The sequence below is a fragment of the Ornithorhynchus anatinus genome, chromosome 9 (assembly GCF_004115215.2).
Source record: "Ornithorhynchus anatinus isolate Pmale09 chromosome 9, mOrnAna1.pri.v4, whole genome shotgun sequence".
NCBI classification, from domain to species: Eukaryota; Metazoa; Chordata; class Mammalia; order Monotremata; family Ornithorhynchidae; genus Ornithorhynchus; species Ornithorhynchus anatinus.
The window spans coordinates 47,200,204-47,226,249 of NC_041736.1; the positions used below are offsets into that span (position 1 = coordinate 47,200,204).

Sequence of the window (26,046 nt, forward strand, 5' to 3'; positions counted from 1 at the left end):
CAGCCCTATGAACTGCAGCAAGCTCACAAATGACCCATTGCTCTAACTCATCAATCCCATTCCCTAACTCCTTTATGGTACATTTCACTCAAAATAGGGAGCAGAAGGGAGCAGATAATCACCCTCCACTTCCCGCCCCTGTCCCCTTAGCAAACAGCCAATGGTGAAGACCAGTGTCAGTAACGTCACTTACTGAGTGCCAACACACTCCACTGACTGTTTCACCACTGACTTATATTTGGACTTGAATGTTTATATGTTTATATTCTCATTCACTTTTTGCCCATTTCTAATGACACTGTATCTCAACATTCATTTGAGTTAGGGAGCCAAAACTACACTTTATCTATCCAAGATAAATTTATATACACATATATATATATGTATATATATATATATAATATATAAATAAAACAAAGTTTGGTTCCAGGAGCTATTTGAATCCAAAGGCACTGAAGAAGTCTGAAATAACACAAACGCTGAGTGTGTCAGACATCAAATGGAGGTGGAGGGAAAATAGAATAATAGAACCAGTCCCTTCAAGGGGAAACGACATAGTTATCTTAAGATCACATGGTGTGAGGTATTCTCAAATAACTTTTTTTTTTTTTGAAAGAGATAGGCGTGATGTGGAAAAGGAAATTCAAATAAACTCACTTTCCGAGAGAGTGAGAGAGAGACAGAGGGAAGGAGACAGAGTTGGGAGTGAAGCTTAAGTTCAAAAAAGAAAATATGGGACTGCAAAATTTTCTGACTTTACTCGCAAGCTTCACAACACTCAGGTCATGGTTTTTCAAATGCAGTTTAAACTGTAGTTACTTTTATCTTCTTCCAAATTAAAGTCTTCCAAAAGCATAGCGCTTAGCCAGCTTTTAGCCTAATAATGCAGGGACGTCCAACTCATTCCTGTGGATGGGCCGCACATTCTGTGGTATATTCATGCTCGGGCCACAACTTTTAGAGAGCAAAAAAATATCAATAACCTCTTCACCTAACACGTTATCCTTAAACAGTCGCAAACAAATGGACCTACTCTTTTCAATTTGGGTGGGCCTTCCGAGGTAGCAGGCACAGTGGTCCAAGAACGTGAGGAGAAGGCAGGAAAACTAGGACAGTCAGACAGAAACACAGGCAATACAGACAACAGGCACACAGTGATGTCGACCTACAGACACACATACACGGATGATTCCCTGAACAGGGTTGCCAGCAGCAGGAAAAAATGAAGTGGAGAGCAGTCTGCTCCAGGCTGTGGAAACTGATGCTGCCACAGGTCTCCAGGGTTCCTAGCTTGGGGAGATGACGGCCAGGGCAGCTCCCAGCATCCTGTAGCCAGAAAGAACGGCAGTAACGGAAACAGTTCCTTCAGGCGTTGCAGCTGCCTTCCTCCTTGCACTTCCTGCTGCAGCTTATTGTCCCGTGGCCCAGCAGAACCTCACAGGGGGCCGTGCGCAGCCCACAGGAGGCAAGCTTGACGTGCCAGGGCTAGTGGCATTCGCTTACAATCGAGTGATAAGACGTTTCAAGTAAATGAGGGAGACTTCTTTCTCCTAGAATAGTTGCTTCATTTCGGCCTCATTTGCAGACTGCACCCTTCTCAGCCACTCGCTGGGCAACACCACGTTGCCATTTCTGTCCATTTTGGACCGAGCCCTTCTGATTTCCTATGCCGTGCTAATGAGTTCATCTCGCAGTCTAAGTAGGCCACGACAGGATTCGGCAAATACTTAGTAGCAGCTTAAATATGGTCATTTATTAAAGGCGAATGCTTCTTCTTAGATAGGAATTTTTTTTTATTTTATTCAACACTTTTAAAAATTCAAGCTGAAGGAAAGAAATGTAAGGCAAAGTCAAACTTGGCTGTTTAAAACTCAAGTGTTGGAGGGTAAACTTAAAGGAAAATACTACAATTCAGAGCAGGTTGCAATGAAGTATAAAGAGTGCAATTTACAACCAGGGTCAATATTTGGTTTCTACTAACATCACAATAGAACCAATTCTCCCAGTTGGACTGAGTTAAGAGCTCTATTATTGTCTTGGTAGATGAGTACTTCTTTAGACACTAACGAAGGTTGGGAGTAAATATTATGGGTTAGAAAGAAAATATTTTGGAAGATAATATCAACTTCCACATAGCCCTGAAACACCCATTGTCTTCCATGGATGAAACATCATCATTCTCGGGACAAATGGAGTCCATCGGGTAGAATGTATAAATCCTTTACTTTTCAAGTTTCCACAAACTCTCATCGGTCTATCAGAGCCTAGAAATGAGTCCTTACAAGTGTAGTGGTGGCACAATTTTTTCTCCTTTTAATTTTTTTTAGTTATTAACTAGCATAAATAGTTTAGTTATAAGTGACTAGAAAAACTTGAAAATTTTTTAACAAAGTTTTTCAGCAGGGGTATTGGGTGAAAAGACAAAAGCTGACCACGTCGATATAGCTATTCTTTACACCCATTATACACACTGAATAGCTACTAACCAAGCACAGGATTTTAGAATTTTATAAAAAAGCTCATTCCAGCCAAAAGAGTTGAATGTTAACTACATCTGAGCAATCACGGTGGGGGGTGGATGTTCATGGAAAAGTTCAAGTACACATTACGAGAGTCAACTATGGAAATAAAGCCACACTATGGATAAAATGCCACCTTGAAATACCACGAATGGTCATCACAAATTCATTCTCATATTTTGAAGGGTAAATCTGGCCCTGGCTGATTGCTTAAGGCAAGGGTGTGGCAAAACCACGTGTTCACACCTCAGGTGGAGCAATCAGCCATTGATTGATTGATAGGGCAAAGTTTACATGCGCTTCTGGATAGAGGAAAATCAAGATCTAAAAAGAATAGCAACAGGGTACATGCATCTGATTTGGAAGTACGGCTAAAATAGAATTGACGGCCCACATCAAGATTCAAAATAGTCTAGCGTGGCCAAATATGCCTGAAATATGCTGCCAAAAAAATCGGTAGAATGCAACGACTTGGAAGAAAACTAGTTACGTTGGAGAAGTAGCAGGGCTATAGCCATTGGCTAGTTTTGTTGATGGTTTATTTTAACGAGGAGACACAGATCTGAAAAGGCTGTCTGAAAAACGGAGTTTTTTTGCTTCTAGGCACACTGCCTTCTCTTCCCTATTTATTGTATTATAAATGAGGGTGCCTGCTCCTAATCTCAAATCAAAACACAGAAACCCCAGGATATACCAATAACTTCACCCACATTCACTGGCATAAAAACCCAAGACACGGAACACTATGTTTTAGAACCACGCTCTCGGGGGTTGGTGTGAATCTGAAAATAAAATGTATTGTTACTCCACCAGATGTAAGTTTTCACACAGTAAGTGATTAAATAAGGCTCTTGCTATTCCGTTATGACAGATACTTGCAGACATACATTTTCAGCAGTCAAGTTTCTGATGAAAGCAGAGGCGTTTAGTGATATCACTAAAGGATAAATCAAAAATAATGTCTGTCAGTAATTTTTTTCTGCCTAGCATTCTAAAATGCAGTACCCTATCATGCTGCATTCCTAACTATTACCCGACTGTAAGTGTACTGACATTTTGACAATGTCAGAGCATGCTACCTGGTATTAAATTTCTATTTAATTGTGAACATTCATTTTCACAAAAAATCATGTTCAAGAACAAGCCTGCAGCAGTCATAATTTAACAGTAACCCAATAGAGTGCCTGGCACATAGTAAGAGCTGAACAAATACCATTATCATCATACAGTTTTGAACTGAGCTCCACGAGAGAAAGAGACCTCTTGGATATTTTCTTTCGGTGGTTGGCAGAGAGCACTCTGCACACAATAAGCATTTAGCGAAGAATATTACTACTACGGTTCAGAGAAAAGGCAACTCTGATCAAACCATGCATGTTGCTTTCAGAAACTGATCAGAAAATCCAAAAAATAAACATGTCTGGACTAGTGTAATACATGTGTATTATCCAACCACCTGTTCTCTCTCCTTTGCGGGGAAACTTTATTTTCCTGCCTAATTGGCAATAAATCCTTAAACATATGGTCCTATAATTGTGTGCTACCAAAGTGAAGTTCAAGAGTTGGGGGAAAAAACAACCCATTATGCTATTATCTGACAGTAAATTCCTTACTAAATTACTTGCACCGAAGACGCCTAAGATAAGGAGACTAGTGTTAAAGGAAAGTTGTAACCTTAAATCTTGGTAGGCAGAGCTTCCCTAACTCTGAGAACGCAGAACTTTCTGAAATGTTTTTGCCACTCTTTGTAACCCCGGAGCTCGCACAATGATCATTCGTTATTATCTGACTCTAATGACACTGGTAAAAAAAAAAAAAAAGAAATGCAATTGCAGGTTATTTCACATATAATGCAGTCTGGATAATGGTGACATCATTACCGATAAACAGGACTGACAGGTGTCTCGATAGGCGTATTTCTATTCGGTGTGTCACAACGTACAAATTTAGAGTAGAAAACGGTAGTGTGCATCGTTAAGGGTAAAATTAAGGAGTAAGCCCGCGATTTGCAATAATGGACGAAAAGGACGAGCGATGAAAACACGACTGGGGGCTAGATTGGAGCTCACGCAGGCTACGGGGCAGCTGAATTTCAGTGTCGAGGACTCTCCGCCTTCATCTCCACTCTTGAGAGATCCAGACAAAGTTGCGCTTGGCAACCCTTAAACTATCACCCCACCGCACTGACCCCATCACTTAAAAAAACCACTCGGGTGAACCCCCGGCTAATAACGCATTCGATTTCTCCTTTTTAAACGCCCCCACCACTTCTCGGTAGGATCTCGACCGCTCCGATCGCTCCTAACGGAGGGTCTCTGAGTCCCGGGCCGCGTCCTCCCCACCGCTACCTAGTTTCTTTCGATGACGACGACGAACAGGCACCGGAGGTTGAACGCTAAATGAAAACGGCAAATCGATTGGCGCCACAAACCGGGAAGAGGATGCAGCCACCCAGCCTCCACTTGCCCAGAGCTGGGCCGCCTCCGTTTAGCGATAATAATGGTAACGCCGATGATAAAGACGACGACATCGACGCCGTAACCGGAGACGAGGAGGGTAAAAGGAGGCTGCGGGAAGAAAAGTAGGCAGGAACTAAGGAGGAGAAGGGGGAGGGTCGGTCCTTGGCTTCAGACGGTGTGCAGTGCGACTGCCGGACATCTGCAGAGGTGGCAAAGGAGCGGCCGGCGGGCCCGGGGCTGGGTGGTGGGCGCATCCTCCCCCCTCCCCGGCCGCGCACCGAGACCCCTTCTCCTACCTGTCACTCGTCGCGGTCGGTGGCCGGCGGGGATCGATGGGCCGCCAGGCTAAGCTCTGGTTTTGCGCCGCATCTCGCCAGCCCCCCCTCCCTGCCAGCGATCCCGCCCACCTTCCCCGCCCTCCCCGCTTTTCCAGGGAATCACTGAAACCCGGGATCCTCCCGCCCTGCCTGCCGCTCCGGGCTGGGCAGGGCGTTTTGCAGAGCGGTTCGCCGGGTGCTTACGTCGATCGGGCGGGGGCCGGGTTCGGTGCCCGGGCTCGGTGCCCCGGCTGGTGCCCCGGCTGGTGCCCCGACTGGTGCCCCGGCTGGTCCTCCCTCCGCCCGCTCCTCCGGGCTGGGCCGCTCTAAGCGTTGGGGCGAGGGGCGGGCGGCCCGCGGCGGGCCGGGCTTCTTAGCATGCTCAATCCCGGCAGATGCCCCGATGCCCCCCGCTCCTGCCCCTTTTAGGGAGGTGGCACGGAGGGGCACGGGGATGGGGGAGCCGGAGGGGGGGAGGGGGAGGAGGAGGAGCGGGGGAGGGGGAGGAGCAGAGAAGGAGGAGGGGAGGAGGAAGAGCTGGGGAAGGAGCAGAGGGGGAGGAAGAGCAGGGGAGGGGGAGGAAGAGCAGGGGAGGGGGAGGACGAGCAGGGGAGGAGGAAGAGCTGGGGAAGGAGCAGAGGGGGAGGACGAGCAGGGGAGGAGGAGGACGAGCAGGGGAGGAGGAAGAGCTGGGGAAGGAGCAGAGGAGGAGGAAGAGCAGGGGAGGAGGAGCAGAGGACGAAGAGCAGGGGAGGAGGAGGAAGAGTAGGGGAAGGAGCAGAGGAGGGGGAAGAGCAGGGGAGGAGGAGCAGAGGACGAAGAGCAGGGGAGGAGGAGGAAGAGTAGGGGAAGGAGCAGAGGAGGGGGAAGAGCAGGGGAGGAGGAGGGGGAAGAGCAGGGAAGGAGGAGGGGGAAGAGCAGGGAAGGAGGAGGGGGAGCAGGGGAGGAGGAAGAGCAGGGGAAGGAGCAGAGGAGGAGGAAGAGCAGGGGAAGGAGCAGAGGAGGAGGAAGGGCAGGGGAAGGAGCAGAGAAGGAGAAAGAGCGGGCCAAGCCGAGCACTCCCGGGGCTCAGCCCGCCCGGGGCCGGGCGAGGGGGAGGAGCCGGCCGGCCCAAGGGGCGGGGACCATGGAAAACGGGGGGCCGGAGGGGGTGGCTCTCTGTGTGTGTGTGTGTGTCCCCACGGCTGCAGGTGGGGACCTTCCCCCCTTTCCCTCGGCACTGTGCTCATCTCTATATATTAGGGGTCACCCTATTTATTTTCTTAAATGAAGGTGCCCATCTCCCTGATTCGCTTCACCTTGACGATGTGGTGGTCTTTTTGTTCTCTGTGCCTGTGTGGCCTCGGGCAGGGATGGTCTCTGTCTGTTGCCGAATTGTCCATCCCAAGCGCTTAGTACAGTGTTCTGCACACAGTAAGCCCTCTCTTCCCCTCTTCCAAGCCCTACTGGGAGCTCACCTCCGCCAGGAGGCCTTCCCGGACTGAGCCCCCCACCCTCCGCTCTTCCCTCCCCTCAGCGCTGTGCTCATCTGTATATATTATCGGTTACCCTATTTATTTTCTTAATGAGGTGTACATCTCCTTCATTCTATTTATCTTGATGATGTTGTCTTGTTTTTGTTCTGTCTGGCTTTGCTGTCCGTCTCCCCCGTTGAGGCTGTGAGCCCGTCATGGGGCCGGGACGGTCTCTATCTGTTGGCGAATTGTACACTCCAAGCGCTTAGTACAGTGCTCTGCACACAGTAAGCGCTCTCTTCCCCTCTTCCAAGCTCTCCTGAGAGCTCACCTCCTCCAGGAGGCCTTCCCGGACTGAACCCTCCCTTTCCCTCTGCTCCTCCTCCTCCCCTTACCCCCGCCCAACCTCTGCTCTTCCCCCTTCCCCTCAGCACTGTGCTCATCTCTATATGTTATTGATTATCCTGTTTATTCTGTTAATGAGGTGTACATCTCCTTGATTCTATTTATCTCGATGATGTTGTCTTGGTTTTGTTCTGTTTAGCTTCGCTGTCCGTCTCCCCCGTTGAGACCGCGGGCCCGTCATGGGGCAGGGATGGTCTCTATCTGTTGCCGAACTGGCTATTCCAAGCGCTTAGTACAGTGCTCTGCACATAGTAAGCGCTCAAGAAATACTATTGAATGAATGAAAGAAAGAGGCGGGGGTCCGGCTGGACCTCGGTTCCGCGGGCAATAAATGCATCATGTTGGTACTTGTCAAGCGCTTACTACGTGCAGAGCACTGTTCTAAGCGCTGGGGTAGATACAGGGGAATGAGGTTGTCCCACGTGAGGCTCACAGTCTTCATCCCCATCTTACAGATGAGGGAACTGAGGCACAGAGAAGTGAAGTGACTTGCCCACAGTCACACAGCCGGTGTTATTAATAACAACCGTGGTCAGGAGGGGCAGACCCCGGGCCTGGGGGGGGGGGGGGGCGTCTAGCCCGCAGACAAAATAATAATAATAAAGGTGAGGGGGGGAGGGGACTCAAAAGAGGACCTCGCCCATCCCTCCTTTCCCCTCCTCCAAGACCCAGAGGAGGGGAGCGAAGGGTGGCACTGGGCAGGTTGCCATCACAAAGGGGAAGCGCTCACCCTGCACCCTGGGCCAAGGGCACCCAAGCGTTCAGCAGAACGCATCCTGCTCGCAGAGGGTCGCCAACCTCTTTCTCCCCCGTGGCACCGAGGCACAGGGCGGCCTTCTGTGGCCGAACTGTCCATTCCAAGCGCTCAGTACAGTGCTCTGCACATAGCAAGCGCTCAATAAATGCGATCGAATGAAAGGCGAGGGACCTGGCAGCTCCCGGAGACTGGCAACTCGTCGTGGGCGGCGAATGCACCTGTAGGGTACTCTCCCAAGCGTTTAGTAGACAGAGTGCTTCGCGCACGGCAAGCGCTCGGTACGACTGAACGCATGACCTCGCTCGCTTCATGGCAGCAACTCCGATCCTGCTAAATCGGTCATTAATGAGCCCCCGGAGAAACGCGTGCCACAAGGCCGCCACAGCAGCTGCATTTATCCGTCTCGGGAAGTGACCTGGTGGGAATGCCATCCAGCCTCCGAATGCCAAAGTTACAGGGCCCCGAGATAGGCCCGGCTGAACGGCCTCGAAACGATTTGGCTCGGGTGCCAACATCATAGTTTGAGGAAGCGTGCGGAGGGAACGGGTAAAGAGGAGAGGGAGGAGGAAGACGGCGTGGTTTTTAGGGAAAGAGATGGCAAGTTCCTTGTGGGCAGGGAACCTTCCTATACCGTACTCTCCTAAACGCCTAGTACAGTGCTCTGCACACAGTAAGCACTCAAATACAACTGCTTACTACCTGATTATATCTAGCCCATGGCTTGGCACAGTGTCTGGCACATAGTAAGCACTTAACTACCTTCACTCATGCATTCAATCATATTTATTGAGTGCTTACTGTAGGCACAGCACTGGACCAAATTCCGCAACAAATAGAGACGATCCCTGCCCACAAAGGGCTCACGGTCCCCTTGCCATTGCCTCCACGTTGCCATGCTGTGCAGGCCTGGGCTACGAGTTCCTGCTATCGCCACCGGCTTAGGTGCCACCGTGGGGCCCTTGCAGCCTCCAGTGTGGTGTGGCCCATCCGCACTGGGAACTCCTGAGGAACAGACGGCAGAAAGTAACGGCGACTGAACACGATGACGAGGTCCCAGAGGGGAAGGGCTAGCTCAGACTCGGCCGATTCTTCCCTCCTCGATCCACTACTGCTCCTCCTGCCATTCCATGCTGGATTCCCCACCGTAACAGGGACTGTGCCTGCCAACTCTATTATAATAACGTACTCTCTCGAGCTGCTTAGTTGCAATGTTCTGCACGCAGTAAGTGCTCAATAAATAGGATTGATTGAACTGTCCTAGTTGCCGTCCTTGCTAGGAAATGGTTTTCCTGGCCACCATCTGGTCTCCTTTACACACCACCACACATCACCTGTGGCCATCACTCACTGAATACCTGCACCGGCCCCGTGGGTCACAGGAATGGAGGACAACAGCAAAGGAGCTCCACCTCCATCTGCCTTTCCGCTTTGCCTTGGCAGCAGAGGGACACTCTGTCTAAATGGGAGATCTCAGCTGGTTTCCTATGTGACATCATTTGGACACCTGTCCCATGAGTAAGGCTCTATAGGTACCGGAACTTGTACGCTACTTAGTAGCCACACCCACTCAAAGCCACCAGACAAGTCTCCAACTCCTGACTGACCCACAACTTCGCCGCCAGTACCCCCGGATGCCTGCCGGTCAGGTTGGGTGAGGAGACTCCGTTGGTGTGGGGAAAGGGAAAGGCAGGGGTCTGGGTGAGCGCAGGGGCTCCATGCAGTACCTCCGCAGGTTTCCAGTCCTTCCGGTCGGTCGGACCCCTAGTAACTGGCCGAAGGGCGGGCAGCCACCGGACCCGTTCTGCCGCCCTCCTTCAGAGCGGAGTGGTGTCGACCAGCATCGAGGCCAGGGTGGGGAGAGAGGGGCCGGAGGATGGACTACTGTGAGCTCGTGGTGGGCAGGGAATGTGTCTGTCTGTTGTTGTATTGTGCTCTCCCAAGCGCTCAGTACAGGGCTTAGCACACAGAAAGCGCTCAGTAAATACGATTGAATGAGTGAATGAATAATCCCAGGCCTCATTTCCTGGGAGTGGCAATATCTTCGTTCATTCATTCACCGTAGTGCCTGCCAACCTCATTGGCACCCGACTTGAACCTTTAACATCACACACCCTGACAATTATACCAACACAAAGAAGTGGGGTCAGGTCAAATGTGGGAACGGCAAGTCTTTCTGGTCCTGTGGCTGGGGGACTACTATGTCTACGCAGTGCTGGTTTATGGGCCGGGGGTTGACTCTGGCTAGCTGTGACATGAGAGAAAAGGGAACTAGCTCCCTTCTGGTCCACACCAGAATCGTCTGATCGCTGGATCTGAGAGAACATAGTCCAGAAAGGCTCAGGACTGGGTAGATTCCATTGCTCGACATGAAATCGAGTATGCTAAATGAGGAAATGCACTGTTTCTATTGACCTAATGTTTATGACAATATTATATGGAACAGCATGGGAACATATGGGATATATGCAGTACTTAATGATGCTGTTCCATTGTGCTTCACATACTGTTTGACTTTATGTTTTATGTCCTTTAATAAGAGTAAATCAGCTGTAAGTGAAATAATTGTTTTACTATCATTGCTTAGTCTTTGAAAAAACAGTAAGAAAACACATTAACTTGAGAGAAGTATCTGTTGCACAAGTAAGGGAATGTAGTATTCTTTTAGTTTGAATGTCTCAATGCTGTTGAAATGCTAGTGAAAGTCCAATTCACTTGAAGTCACTGGCCCACTGTTCCTTATCAACACTTCCCCATTCTTTCCTTTGATATCAATCAATTGTATTTGAGGACTTTACTTTGTGCAGAGCACTGTACTAAACACTTGGGAGAGTACAGTATAACAGAGTGGCCGGTCCCTGCCCACAAGGAGCTTGAAGTCTAGAGGGCGAGATCTCTTTTTTCATTTAGTCAAAGTACGCCATTCTCAAAAAGCCTAGTCAAAGCTGGTAGGGGGCGGGAGGAGCGGGCAAATCTCAGTTTAACAGGCAGTTGGTCACTAATCAAAACAGCTGTATGGTGACAGCATTTAACATACATTGGAGAAACTGTAAGCGAGAGATCAAGGTGTCCCTGTTTAAGATGATGAATTTTCTCCTATTTTATAAGCTATTTCTGATATGGGAAAAAGTCAATTATCCAAATTAATTGGGCTGAGGTTAGTGCAGATAATTGGAAGTTTGACTAACTCAACAAAATGGGGTGGGCTCTCCGGTAGGTGGTTGCCCAAGTTTGTACAGACGTTGCTCTGCAAACGGTCAGGGCTCAACAGATACCGTGGATTGATTATTCAAGTTTTCTTTGCATTATCTTTGACTCTGTTCAGAAGGCAGTTTGCTTCAGATAACTATTATTCTACATAATTCGCTAAAAAAAAATCAATAAAATCATTAGTTATAGGAGAATTGGGGAAGATAGCAAATGGGCTCGCTCCTCTAACTCCAACTCCTCAGTGTCTCTCGATCTCAACTATCTCCCTACCGACCCCTCGCCCACGTCCCTGCCTCTGGTCTGGAACTCCCTCCCCCTTCGAATCCAACAGGCCATCCCTCTCCCTACATTCAAAGCTTATTAAAATCACATCTCCTCCAAGAGGCCATCCCCGACTCAGCCCTCATTCCCCGCTACTCCCTCTCCCTTCTATGTTGCCCTGGCACTTGAAATTGTACCCTTTAAGCACTTGATATTCACCCATCCCCAACCCCACAGCACTTACGTACGTATCCATAATGTATTTTAAAGTCTGCCTCTCCCTCTAGATTGTAAGGTCTTTGGGGACAGGGAACATGTCTACCAACTCTTGTACTATGCATTTTGAGAGAGTATAGTGCTCTGCAGTCAAATTTACCGATATACGCTGCGTACAATAAGCACAAATACGATCGACTGACAGCATTGCAAGTTTGAACACAGTCATAGCGCACGCTGTCCTTTATAGCTTAAGTAGCTAGACCAATATGGAGACCTTGTGAAAGTAGGAATCAACAAAAGTAGGTGCTACATGCTTGAAGGATGACCACTGTAAATATTAGCAGCATCCTAGCATCTAGGTATAGGATGGGCATCAGCCAATTAAATTATATTTGAAAATCCATCACTGTCCTAGGAGATTTCCAGTCAGAAAAAAAAAACTAAATACTTTATCTGGCCTTTAAAAGAGGGAGGAGCCCTATCCCGGAAATTATTAAACTTTCTGAGGTTGAAACTTGGTTAAATCAAAAGGGCAATCATTTCTCGAAACAAGGCTTTGGAAGCTAACGTTGGAACTATTCATATCTAATGACATATACAGTTCCTCCAGTAGAATTACCAGAACCCATTAGTATTCTAGGACCAAACGGAGAAAAGAAAATCTTGAAAATAGCACCTTCTCTCTTCGGACAGGAAGCCCTTGTTACTATCCAACTTCTCTGTCATGTTAATACCAAACTGTTTGTTTAAATGGCTGTGAAATCCGTTGAAGCGCATCAACACATTTTTCTGTATATCCACTGATTCTCTTTAGAAATCTTACTCCCGCAAGGGAACAGGCAGTGCCTTCTCTACCTGCACATTAGGCTTAGTGGATTACAGAAATCAAGTAAATGATGGAGTCTCCCATCAAAAGTTGCGGCCAAGCTTCGGTCCAATCAAAAAGACTTTGGGACTGCGATTCTGGGAGAAGGTGTTGACTCTACTGCTGGTGAATTGGTAAGCACCAAAGCACAATCTGAGCCCTGCCAGTCACGTTCCTGCTGGGGTGCGGGGCACAATGAGTGAGTAGGCAGACATGGGTGTAGCACGTCAAGGGGTGCATGCAGTCATTTTATATACACAAATCCACCTGCGGTCAAAATGACTCCAGCACTCTGCAGAGTGCCAGTGCTGTGTTGTGATGCCAAGAGGTGGTTGCCAAGGGAATCGCCTAGTTAGCCCAGTGGTGCAATTTATGGGTTAGGTGAAGGTGAATGAACAGCACCAGGCTAGCAACAATCTTACCCGCTTTTCAACCTGCTATGAAATATTCACTGCCTCAGGATGCTAGCCAGGGTACTCTGAGTCTGCCCCAAAACCTGGAGTATCCTGGGAAGCATAATGATGCCTGGAACTCCCAGTCCTTTAAAATCCACCAGCCCACCATAATTCCCATCCTCAAAGCCCACCTCCTCTAAGAAGTCTTCCGGGATTAAGGTTCGCCTTCCCAGGTTGTGTCTAGCACTTAGGTTTCTTCACCTTAACATCTGCACTTCCTTAGGTACTTAGCATCCCATACTTTTGCTCTCAGCAACCATAGTATTTTGTGAATATTTTTTTCCTGCCGGTCTCCCTTTAAATTAGGAACTACGTCTTTCATGTAATTGTACTTAGCACAGTACTTTATCCACTTTGTCAGTGCTCAATAAATAACCATTGATTGAAATACAAGGAATATTGATGCACCATCCAAAATATAAGTTCTAGTTATAACATCAGAGAAGCAGCAGGGCCTAACGGTTAAAGCACGGGCCGGGGAGTCGGAAGGACCTGGGGTCTAATCCCAGCTCTGCTACTTGTCGGCTGTGTCACTTTGGGGAAATCACTTAACTTCTCTGTGCTTCAGTTACTGCATCTGTAAAATGGACAGTATTCATTTATTCATATTCAATGAGCGCTGACCGTGTGCACAGCACTGTACTAAGCACTTGGGAGAGTACGATATAACAATAAACAGACACCTTCCCTGCCCTCAGTGAGCTCAAAGTCTATAGAGGGGGACTATGAGCCCCATGTGGAACAGGGACTGTGCCCAACCTGACAAACTTGAATCTACTCCAGGGCTTACTAAAGTGCCTGGCAAATACCATAACACACACACACACACACACACATTACAGAATCAAAACTACTTTACCAATGTGACTAGAATAAAAAGAGAATTAAAAAGTGGCTGAGGAAGTAGAACATAATATCAAAGAGGAACACCAACACAGATGTTCTAGGTAAACTATAAGTCAAGAAACATAACAACCAACTGCTATTCAAAAGTGTGAGGAAAACAGTATAGTTAACCTATGAAGAGATAAAACTAGAATTGTAGGTGATTATGAAAGGTAAATAAAGTGGGTGCTGGGAAAGCTTCTTGGTAGCCCTATTGCTGAACACTTTCACTAATCAACACTAATCAACCAATGGTACTTTTTGAGCACTTACCGTGTGGAGAGCACTAAACCAAGCATTTGGAAGAGTATTCATTCATTCATTCAATAGTATTTATTGAGCGCTTACTATGTGCAGAGCACTGTACTAAGCGCTTGGGATGAACAAGTCGGCAACAGATAGAGACAGTCCCTGCCGTTTGACAGGCTTACAGTCTAATCGGGGGAGACGGACAGACGAGAACAATGGCACTAAACAGCGTCAAGGGGAAGAACATCTCGTAAAAACAATGGCAACTAAATAGAATCGAGGCCATGTACAATTCATTAACAAAATAAATAGGGTAACGAAAATATATACAGTTGAGCGGACGAGTACAGTGCTGTGGGGATGGGAAGGGAGAGGTGGAAGAGCAGAGGGAAAAGGGGAAAATGAGGCTTTAGCTGCGGAGAGGTAAAGGGGGGATGGCAGAGGGAGTAGAGGGGGAAGAGGAGCTCAGTCTGGGAACGCCTCTTGGAGGAGGTGATTTTTAAGTAAGGTTTTGAAGAGGGAAAGAGAATCAGTTTGGCGGAGGTGAGGAGGGAGGGCGTTCCGGGACCGCGGGAGGACGTGACCCGGGGGTCGACGGCGGGATAGGCGAGACCGAGGGACGGCGAGGAGGTGGTCGGCAGAGGAGCGGAGCGTGCGGGGTGGGCGGTAGAAACAGAGAAGGGAGGAGAGGTAGGAAGGGGCAAGGTGATGGAGAGCCTCGAAGCCTAGAGTGAGGAGTTTTTGTTTGGAGCGGAGGTCGATAGGCAACCACCGGAGTTGTTTAAGAAGGGGAATGACATGCCCAGATCGTTTCTGCAGGAAGATGAGCCGGGCAGCGGAGTGAAGAATAGACCGGAGCGGGGCGAGAGAGGAGGAAGGGAGGTCAGAGAGAAGGCTGACACAGTAGTCTAGCCGGGATATAACGAGAGCCCGTAATAGTAAGGTAGCCATTTGGGTGGAGAGGAAAGGGCGGATCTTGGCGATATTGTAGAGGTGAAACCGGCAGGTCTTGGTAACGGATAGGATGTGTGGGGTGAACGAGAGGGACGTGTCAAGGATGACACCGAGATTGCGGGCCTGAGGGACGGGAAGGATGGTCGTGCCATCCACGGTGATAGAGAAGTCGGTGATAGAGAAGAGTTCAATATGAGTTGGTAGACACCTTCACTGCCCATGAGGAGTTCACATTCTAGAGGGTCAAATGATAGGGTTAAAAATGGTTACTCGAGAACTAACTTTCTCGGTGCTTCAGTTTCCTCGTCTGTAAAATGGAAATTAAATATCTGTTCTCTCTCCCACTTAAATGTGAGCCCCATGTGAGACTTAGGGACTGAGTCTGACCTATCTTTTATCTGCCCCAGCACTGAGTACACTGGTTGGCACATAGCAAGCACTCAATAAATGTGACTGATTGACAGATATCACTATTACTGACCTACTGTCAATCAAGACTTGTCTGAGAATTGATAGGTTAATTGGGTCTTACGCACATACACACACACACCCACACACACCCACACCCCCTCCCCCGCCAAGTTCTTTTCTGTGTATTAGGCAAGTGCCTTTGATGAATGTTTATGGATTATAATTTGGGAATATAACTTGCCTGCTTTGAAAGTGACTAAAAAAATCACCTTTGTATTCTCCTTTAGGATTGAGATTTGCCTAATTGAATGTTGGCAAATTCTAAAAAATATTTGAGCTTAAAAAGCTGAAATTGGGTAAAATATTATATCTCAAGCAGGCACTGCCAATATTTGATTTTTCAATCAATTCCCAAATGAAATTATCTGCCTTCAGAAATGTGGTTTGGACAGGATAACTGATGGTCCCAATGGTGCCAAGAGAATACTTACATCAGTATAAAAATCAGCCAAGTTTGAGGAGAAAGCAAAGCGATGCTCTTCCCTATCTTTGTTGGCTTGTATTACACTTAAATTAAGATAATATGTTATTTGCTGGTTAATAATACTGATGGCCCACAAAACAATCCCATTATAACTCAATTAGCAGATTTTCCAGAGTTTATCATTTTACCATGAAATAAAAATGGTGAGGGAAATGCGCTGAACTGTGCTAAGTCACATCAGAGATATTTTCTCTTATAAATAACATTAATCCTCATATATAAACATTTGAAAACCAAGGAAATATAACATATATTATTATTACAACCCTAAAGGTTCAGTGTAATGACCCATTTTTCACGTGACTTCAGAAAATAAATAATTATGAAAAATCTCATTTAAAAATAGGGTAACTATTGCAAAAATACTATTTTTCAAATACTGATCAATGTAGCCAAGAAAACGTGGTTTTCATTATATGCCTTAAGCAAAAAGTGACCTAGTGGAAAGAGGACGGGCCTGCGAGTCAGAGGTTCTGGGTTCTAATCACAGATATGCTACTTTGTTGTGTGAATTGGGTAAGTCACTTAACTTCTCTGTGACTCAATAACTTCATCAGTAAAATGGGAATTAGGACTGTAAGCCTCAAGTGGGACAGGGGCTGTGTCCAGCCTACCTTGTATCTACTGCAGTACTTTGTATAGTGCCTGGCACATAGTAAGTGTTTAACATATTCCATAAAAAAGAATTGATTTTACTAACTTCTTAATTTCTCCCTTTATGATCTATCTATAAAGGAATGGGACAGGAGATTTTCATTCAGTGCTGTCACTTGTTATCTCTGTTTTTAACACTCTTCCAGAGGCTTTCTAAAATTTGATCCCCAACCATCTCATTTGCTCTCTGGTGAAATAATGGATATAATCTAAAAAAAATTTTTTAAAAGGCAAGAGGAAAGAAAGATACAAAGATGTGGGGGAAATGTTTGATTTTTGGAATGCCTTTTAATGCAACTTAGTTAAATGCTGATACGGAAACAAATTCTCCACTTGAAAACTTCCTGTCTTGCATTATTAAAATCCACAGCAATTCTAGTTTCACATCCTAAAACTCTCTCCACAATCTAGCTCTCCTACCACCACTCTGCTCCTATAGAATTAATACATCTGCCTGGGGATTACCAAGGATTAACTTTACAGCAATTTAACCTGCTGCCACTGGGGGAGAAGAGGAGGAATCAGGATGGAAGCGGGGCGAGAAATAAGAATAAAAAAGTATATTTTGAGGAGAATGGAGTGGAGGGGATAATTGTCTAAGGGGGTGAGGGAAAAGGACATGGTTTTGAGAGTGACACCACTGCTTGTGGAAATCAAGGAAAGGTGATGTGAATAAAAATCGTTATAGAATCCCAGAAATAAGCTCTTTGGGATAAAAAAAATATCAGAGACCTCCTACTATGCAAAAATTTATTACTATCATTTTGGTGCTTTCGTGACTTCAGGATACAAGAATGATCTAATTCTTACTACCTTATGATGAGAATCAGGGTTGCCTAGAAGATCGAGCACAGGCCTGGGAGTCAGAGACCCTGGGCTCTATACTTGTCTGCTCTATGACCTTGGGCAGTTCACTTAATTTCTCTGTGCCTCAATTCCCTCATCTGTAAAAAGGGGATTAAGACTGTGAGCCCAAGTGGATCATGGACAGTGTCAATCAGTAGTATTTATTGAGTGGTTAGTAGGTGCAAAGCAATGAATAAGCACTTAAGAGAGTACAACAGAATTAGCAACACATGTTCCCTGCCCAACATGAGTTTACACCAATCTCATTATTTTGCATATACCCTAGCACTTAGTGCAGTGTCTAACACGTAGTAAATACTTAAATACCATAAAAAACCTCAAAATAGTCATATTAGGGGCTAGCTTTTCTCATCTTACAGAAGTTCCATGTGAACAATCATCTCCTTTGATTGTACAAACTCATGTTTCTATTAATTCCTACATAGAAATGAAGTTTATCAGGTAATTTAGCATAGAAATGAAATCCAGAAAATTATGCACCACATATTTCAATGTACTTCCTCTCCCTTGCGAATATGTATTTGGGAAGAATGTTAAAAGCTTTCCTTCCATAATGTTATTTCTTAGACTAAAATCCAGTCATTCCAGTTTTTGCATTTTAGGACTCTCTCTGCAATCTCTCTTCCTGTTGTTACCCTGAGCAATTTTTCTAGCTTTTCTTCATTTTAACTATCCTAAAACATTTGCTTTTGAAAGGGTGAAAAAGGAATTGCATGTTTTATAAACATTTTAGTTCCAGTGGGGAATGTTGGACTTGCTTCTGTTGTTTGTAACTATTTTAGAAACCAGTATATTTGACCCCACCATCAGACCTAGCTTTCTGGCAACTAGTCTTTACAACCACAATTGCCAATTTGATAGGATATCACCATCAGCAATGTCACCTTCAAATACAAATGACAGATACACTTGGTGTGTTTACATAGAGACCTCTATTTTTAGTTACACTCACCTGGAAGCATTAAGCTGATTTTCTTTTCTGTTTTTTTTTTAACTGGTGTCAATGGTGCTTTTTCATCTTTTAATTTATAACTCCTCAAACAAACATCTTTTAATATCTAGGAACTCTGCTACCTTTTACTATTTATTTTCAGCCATTCTATCTGCGTGAACATTGACAATGTTTTATTCACTGTATATCTTTTCCAGATGCTGCAAAATGACACCACCAGCTACCTTCCATTTTTTTCTGATGCCGCCATCCAGGGCACAAGCATTTACTTATTACTGACTAATTAGTATCCTACTGGTTAACTTCTTCAGTAATATTTTGGCCACCGTCTTCAACATTGCATCCGGAGACTTCCCAGAATTTTATTTTGCTGTTTACCAACACCTTTCTGAAACAATAATTTTTCCAAATATTTGATGTTAATGTGATTTTTTTGGAAGAATGGAGCCTAAGATATGACACTGAGAGTGGGTGGCCAGCAGCATTACAAGGCACAGTAGGTATATTCGGGTAGAGAGGCTACCATCAGCTCCACATCAATCAACGGTATTTATTGAGCACTTACTGTGTGCAGAACAATGTACTAAGTGTTTGGAAGAGTATAATATAATAGAGTTGGTAGACACGTTCCCTTCCCACAATCTGCTTACGGTCTAAAGGGAGCTAATTGGGGTACAGCTGGGGTGCTTCAAGCTCACACCCTGGGACCTAGAAAAGCACAGGCCCTGGAATCAGAGGACCTGGGTTCTAATCCCAGGTCTGCCAATTGCCTGCTAGGTGACCTTGAGCAGTCACTTAACTTTTGGGTGCCTCCATTTCCTCATCTGTAAAATAAAAAGTAAATACCTTTTCTCCCCTCCTTATTTAGACCAAGGGCCCCTTACAGGACCGTGTCCAACCGGATTGGCCTCTATCTATCCCTGCTTAGTGCAGTGCTTGGCTCACAGCAAGCACTTAATCACCACAAGTAGTATTATTACCCATTTACCAGACTGCGGCTATCTGAAAATTCATCCAGTCTTCCCCATTTGGGACCATCCCAGGTAAGAAGGAAGACCCCCTTGAGACTTATAACTTCCATCCAGGGCCACCTTCACCTCTTGTGATACCTTGAGGCATGAATTCAGGGCATCATTAAAAGTACCTGACTCTCCCTGGAGTGTTCTTCCTGCCTCAGGGATACTCATTTTGTTATTCTGCAAAGGAACGATATGAAAGATATTTGTGATCGAATGTAAACTCCTTGTCGGCAGGGATTGTGTCTGCCTACTGTACTGTACTCTTCCAACTGCTTAGTACAGTGCCGTGCACACATTAAGTGCTCAAATATCGAAGTTTGATCGGCCAAATACGGTTTAGAAAATTTTGCCTCCAGGCTCCAGTAGTGTAGGATCTGCTTTCCCCACTGCAGCTGTTGGTTGAGCGAACACGCCGGCCTGGGCACAACCGGGGCCTGCCAAAGCCACTCTTAATAAATGATTTTTAAAATTTCAAGTCCTTATTTCAAATTCATTAAGTTTAAATCCAAGTCATAATGAATTGATCAATTTTTCTGACAAGCAGTCTGATGTATTCAAATCAGCCTGAAGGGGTTTTCCCACCTTCACTGACTGTTAAAAACTAGCAACCCATAAATAAAATCCCTGCAATGGTTATTACTTTCGGTCACAAAAATCCAGCAAATCCACCAATAAGAAATGATTTAGGCAATAATGAATTACATATAATTTAGGTTCTGTCTGCATGGAGCAAGTGGATTTTGTGTATCTGGGAGGCATGGGAGAGGTTTGGCAAGCTACGTTAATAATAATGTTGGTATTTGTTAAGCGCTTACTATGTGCAGAGCACTGTTCTAAGGTCAGGGATACATACAGGGTAATCAGGTCGACCCACGTGATGTTCACAGTCTTAATCCCCATTTTACAGATGAGGTAACTCAGGCACAGCGAAGTTAAGTGACTTGCCCACAGTCCCACAGCTGACTAGGGGCAGAGCTGGGATTTGAAACCATGACCTCTGACTCCCAAGCCCGGGCTCTTTCCACTGAGCCAGGCTGCAATCTTAAGTATTTACTGGGGACTTCTTGTCTGCAGACCAACTGCTTTAAGCACTTGGAAGAATACAATATAGTTAGTAGACATGATCCCTGCCTTCAAGGAGTTTACAGTTTGATGGGGGACCCGGACGCTGAAATAAATTACAGGTAAAAGAAAGCAGTGGAGTACAAGGCTATCAATCAATGGTATTTACTGAGCACTCACTGTGGACAGAGCACTGTACTAAGCATTTGGAGGAGTACAATATAACAGAGTTGGTCAACACATTCCCTGACCATAAAGAACTCACAATCTGAGACAAACATTAAAATTACATAAGTTGCAGATATGTACAGAATTGCAATGGTGCCAGGGTGAGGGTAGCGAGTATCCAAGGGCTCAGGAAATGCAGAAGTGCTCAAGTGGCAGTAAACAGGGGAAATAGGGTGGGGACATGAGAGCTTAATCAGGGAAGGCCTCCCGAAAGAGATGTGATTTCAGAAGAACCTTGAATTTGGGGGATTAGTGGTCTGCTGGATATGAAAGAGGAAGGAGTTCACTGCAGAAGGGAGGATGTGAGCAAGAAGCCCGAGATGAGAAAAGCAAGAAGGAATTGAAGAGGATCTTTCATATCCTGGTCAGAAACAAGAGGCTAAGTTATTTTTTGGCAAAGCTAAATATCTTTGAAGCCAAGTACCATGAACGCCATCTCAGCCTGTCCTAGAAACCCTGAAATTTACCACCACCAGTCCTAATCCTGCCCCTTTAACTTTCTGAATGCCTGAGAAACTCTGAGAAAACAATCTGATTAGGCCTTTAACTATCAAATAGGTACCCTTCGTGATATTAGACAGGATTTCAAGGAGTGCTAAGTATTTACTGATCCTGAAGGAGCTGTTTAATATAACAGCAGGATGTGGGGCGCTGGCGGCTGAACGAATAACTGTGGAAAAAAAAGAGAAGCGTCTTATGGCTGTTCTCAGAAGATAAGGTATATAGTGAGTGTATTACAACAGTAAGTCTCAAAATAAAATCAGATCGGGACTTTATATCAGGTCTAGATATCCCTCCTCCCCTCCTCGCAGCCGTTGTTAGGCAGATCCCTTCCTACCCCACTGAGTACTCAAGCTTTTTGAGGATTCTTACTCTTTGGTCTATGGTTTAAGTCAGCAGAGGATGGCTGAAATCTTTAAGGCTTTGCTCAGCAAGTGTCTATTAAGGAAGGGTGAATAGCCACCAGATCAATTAACAGTGAGTTGAGAGCTGTAATGGGGCAGTGAAATTGATTAAGCAAATTCAGGCTGATCAAATTCGTGCTGCCTCCTCCTTCCCAAACCTGTGGGTTCCATGATGGATTGGCGCATTTTGTGCTACGAAATGTTAATCGGGTGAAATCCTTCAAGATGATCCCATAGAAGAGTGGTTTATAGCACCTCCTCATCGGCTGTCTGCATAGTTTAAATTACAGAGTAACCCGGGGAAGAGGGAGGTGGGACATTCCTCTGGAGCTTGACCCCTCTGGCAGGGATGGGGGAAACGGAGTCTGTTCGATAACCGGTGTGGACTGCGGGGGTGAGGAGTGAACTGGAGATCATGCGCTATGCTATGAGACTTATTCCCCAGGGTCGATCCCTGTGGAGGTAGGGGGAGGGCCCAGACTGGGTCACTGCAGCTGGGGCTCTCCCGGCCAGGCAAAGAGAGCGGCCATGGTTGCTGCCACTTCCACATCACAATCCCCATCCCATTTCCACAGTCCCCCGGGACAGAAAGGAGGCAAAAGAGCCTCTTGCTCCCGCCCTCCCTGCTACCTTGAACTCCTTCATGCTTAAAATCCAGGAGACTACCTGAGGTGACTACTTAACTTGCTTATTGTCTGAAGCTGGCCCTGCTTTCATCAGTCCCTAAAGGACAGCTCCAGCATCCCAAGATAATGATAATAATAATAATGTTGGTATTTGTTAAGCGCTTACTATGTGCAGAGCACTATTCTAAGCGCTGGGGTAGATACAGGGTAATCAGGTTGTCCCACACGGGGCTCACAGTAAATCCCCATTTTCCAGATGAGGTAACTGAGGCCCAGAGAAGTTGAGTGACTTGCCCACAGTCACACAGCTGACAAGTGGCAGAGCCGGAATTCAAACCCATGACCTCTGACTCCCAGGCCCAAGTTCTCTCCGCTAGGCCATGCTGCTCCTCAACTGAGACTCTTTCATTATCGGTACGTATTCACATTGCTATGTGATCAAGTTGTTATACTTACTGGGGTGGTTTTTTTTTTATTGTTTTGGACATTATTTGGTTAGTGGGAATGCATTAAAACACTCACTACTGTTACCTACGGGAAATTATTCTTCACTCAGTGTCCTTTGATTTAACATCTCTTTTCACAGAGCACTACCCACGAAGGAGTGCTAACCGAATTTCTATAGCAATATAGAAATTTCAAACAGCAACAGCCATGGAAAATGGAATATTACAGTAAATCTTGGAATCAAAGCAGACTTCCTATTCTGGCATGCTCCATTTTAAAAAAACAACCTCCCCCCCTAAAAAACACAGTATTTACACAGTACTGTGTTTCAGGTGCTGTACTAAGCGGTGAGATAGATACCTGATAATCAAGTTGGATACAGTCCATATCCCACATGGGACTCACAGTCTTAATCCCCATTTCACAGATTAGGTAACTGCGGCACACAGAAGTGAAGTGATTTGCCAAGGTCACACAGCAGACAAGTGGTGGAGCCAGGATTAGAACCCAGGTCCTAACTCCCAGTCCCCTACTCTATCCACTAAGCCATGCTGCTTCTCACAATCAGGGGTCCCTAAAATACTGCTATATGCAATCTAGCTGTTCCGATTAGCCATTTAACCTCCCTTATGTCTGTCTTATCAACCCCTAAAGGGCAGCAACCGTCTTTTACCTCTTTTGTATTCTCCCAAACATACAGTGCAGTGCTCTGTAGAGAAGGTTTGTGCTCAATAAGCACTCCTGACAAATAATTAAGTAATATTGCTTATTTGCCTGGCCAGAGAGAGAACCAGCTTGCTACCTAGGAGTCCTGGGTAGGAGGGAGTGATTCTCCTCACAACAAGCTTAAAATATTAGTCTTTATCTTGCTCTAGTTCCTCCCTGTGTATTGGCAGAGCTCCACCTGATGTCAAGAGAGCCAGCCATTCTTTGAGGGAGTGACAGATCATGTAAATAAATCTCTCCCCAACCCCAAGGCAGATCTGACCTAGTAGTTCACTTTGCCTCTTGCCTATTCCCCTACTCTGGTGACATCAGCCAACGGATCTGTCATTATCTAGCCTGTCTAGACCACCACGGCTACCAGTGGCCTTTAGAATTGCTCTCATTTCTTAAACTGTGTTCAAAACTGGGTCTAAGCCAGGTCATTTCCCTCCAAACCAAGATAAAAACTATAAAGTCTCAGAAGCCTGTGAGCCTGAATGATATATTAGATAATAACTGCATTTAAGAGTGTATTATGTGTCAAGCCTGAGATAATCAGATCAGATGCAGTCTCTGTCCCACATGACGCTCACCGTCTACGGGGGAGGAAGAACTGGTATCGAATCCCCACTTTACAGATGTAGAAACTGAGCCACAGAGAAGCTAAGTAACTCGTTTAAGATCACACAGCAGACAAGTGGTGGATTTGGGATTAGAACCCAGGCCCTCTGCTTCCTAGGCCCGTGCTGTTTCTGCCAGACCACACTGTATTAATGTTGGTATTTGTTAAGCGCTTACTATGTGCAGAGCACTGTTCTAAGCGCTGGGGTAGATACAGGGTAATCAGGTTGTCCCACGTGAGGCTCACAGTTACAGATGAGGTAACTGAGGCACAGAGAAGTTAAGTGACTTGCCCACAGTCACACAGCTGACAAGTGGCAGATCCGGGAGTCGAACCCATGACCTCTGACTCTGAAGCCCAGGCTCTTTCCACTGAGCCACGCTGATAGGCTACACTGCTTTATATCTACAGAGGACACCCATGCACCAGAGTTGCTGAACAAGAAGGTGAAAGGTCATGCCAATCTGAAACCATTTTTCTTTATCAAATACAATGCGGTGCCTTTGTAGTTCTTCTTTCACATTCACCAGGTGGCAGTGGGACGTGGCGAGTACCCACAGACACACCCTACCAGCTATTCCTTAGTTAAGAAGGAGGAGTGCCGGACAAGAGCAAACCACACCGTTGGACAACTGAGAGAATGGATAACTTGATTACGCAAGTCTACGCGGGTTTTGTTCACGACGAGCAACTCGGCGAGCTGGCAGAGTTCTAAGAAGGCATTTGGATGTTCAGGACAGGGCGTAAATTTGGCAGGTCTCCTCGTTTCTTGTTTGGCTTCAAGTCAAGCATCGGTAGCATGGAAGGGGGAAGATGGTGGGGCAGAGGAATGTTTTGGGGGAAAGGGAGTGGGGCGGAGATGAGAGGAAGAGTATCCCATGCTTACTGATAGTTAGAAAAGACTCCTCACACACAGTGGAGGCTGCTCAGAGGGGTTAGCACTTTGAGTGAAACTGGCAGCCACCCTGTTTTTCCCCAACCGGGGCAGACGTGGATTTAATTCAGGCCTTAATACGAATGCCAAATTGCAGTCAACAAATCAAGCTGTGAGAAGATATGTTGCTGTCTTGGACCAACTTGCCAGGCTTAACAATTCTGCTGTTTATTCAGCATTCATCTTCATGACACAGCCTAGAATGCCTAGGGCCATGCTACAAATACTAGGTCCAAAACTACCTTTCCCCTGGCAGCAGGCTTTTGAGCCTCAGTCTATCAAACAGTTCATTTTTCCTGGCTGATGACAAATGCCCCATTATCTCTGCTCCATCCCCAAAGTCAAAAGGCAGCCTGAATCTCAAGAAACAAGATCTGGATTTGGCTGGGATGGTGGGGAGTGGTAGGGGCGGAGTCCTTAGGAAACTAAAATTCCCACTTCAAGGGTCAAGGAAAATTAGGGAAAAAGCTTTCTTGTGTCATTTTTAATCCTCGTTTTGGTGCCTATGTTTTTAAAAGCTAAAACATTCAGCTACAGTCTCTAATATAGTCCAATCAGCTCACTGTAGGCAGGGAATGTGTCTATCAACTCTGTAGAAGCAGCATGGCTCAGTGGAAAGAGCATGGGCTTGGGAGTCAGAGGTCATGGGTTCGAATTCTGCTCTGCCACTTGTCAGCTGTTTGACTGTGGGCAAGTCACTTCACTTCTCTATGCCTCAGTTCCCTCATCTGTAAAATGGGGATGAAGACTGAGCCTCACGTGGGACAACCTGATTACCCTGTATCTACCCCAGCGCTTAGAACAATGTTCTGCACATAGTAAGCGCTTAACAGATACCAACATTATTATTATTGTATTGCACTCTCCAAGTGCTTAGTACAGTGCTTGCACTCAGTAAGTGCTCAATAAAGGTGACTGATTGAAATAATTCCCGCTTTAGTCACTAAATTCTCAGGGTCTACTTTGCACTGTTGGAAATGAATTTTATACCAAGTCCCTTTCACCCTACAGAGCTCCAGGAGTTTATCATCACTGATTTCCTTTCTCCAATTTTATGTTTCCCT

General features: G+C 46.0%; 1 protein-coding gene across 4 annotated transcripts in view; it reads right to left on the minus strand.

Moving 5' to 3' along the window:
- PLCB4 (phospholipase C beta 4) overlaps window positions 1-5,725 on the minus strand; it is a 272,520-nt gene extending 266,795 nt beyond the window's left edge. For 2 of the 4 annotated variants that reach the window (XM_029072431.1, XM_029072428.1), the window contains exon 1: window positions 5,500-5,724. The gene's annotated coding sequence lies outside the window, so the exon portion shown is untranslated. Of the gene's footprint in view, window positions 1-5,274; window positions 5,356-5,499 lie in introns of those variants that run through there. The other 2 variants (XM_029072432.1, XM_029072429.2) reach the window with 2 other exon arrangements.
- Window positions 5,726-26,046: the final 20,321 nt, after the last annotated feature.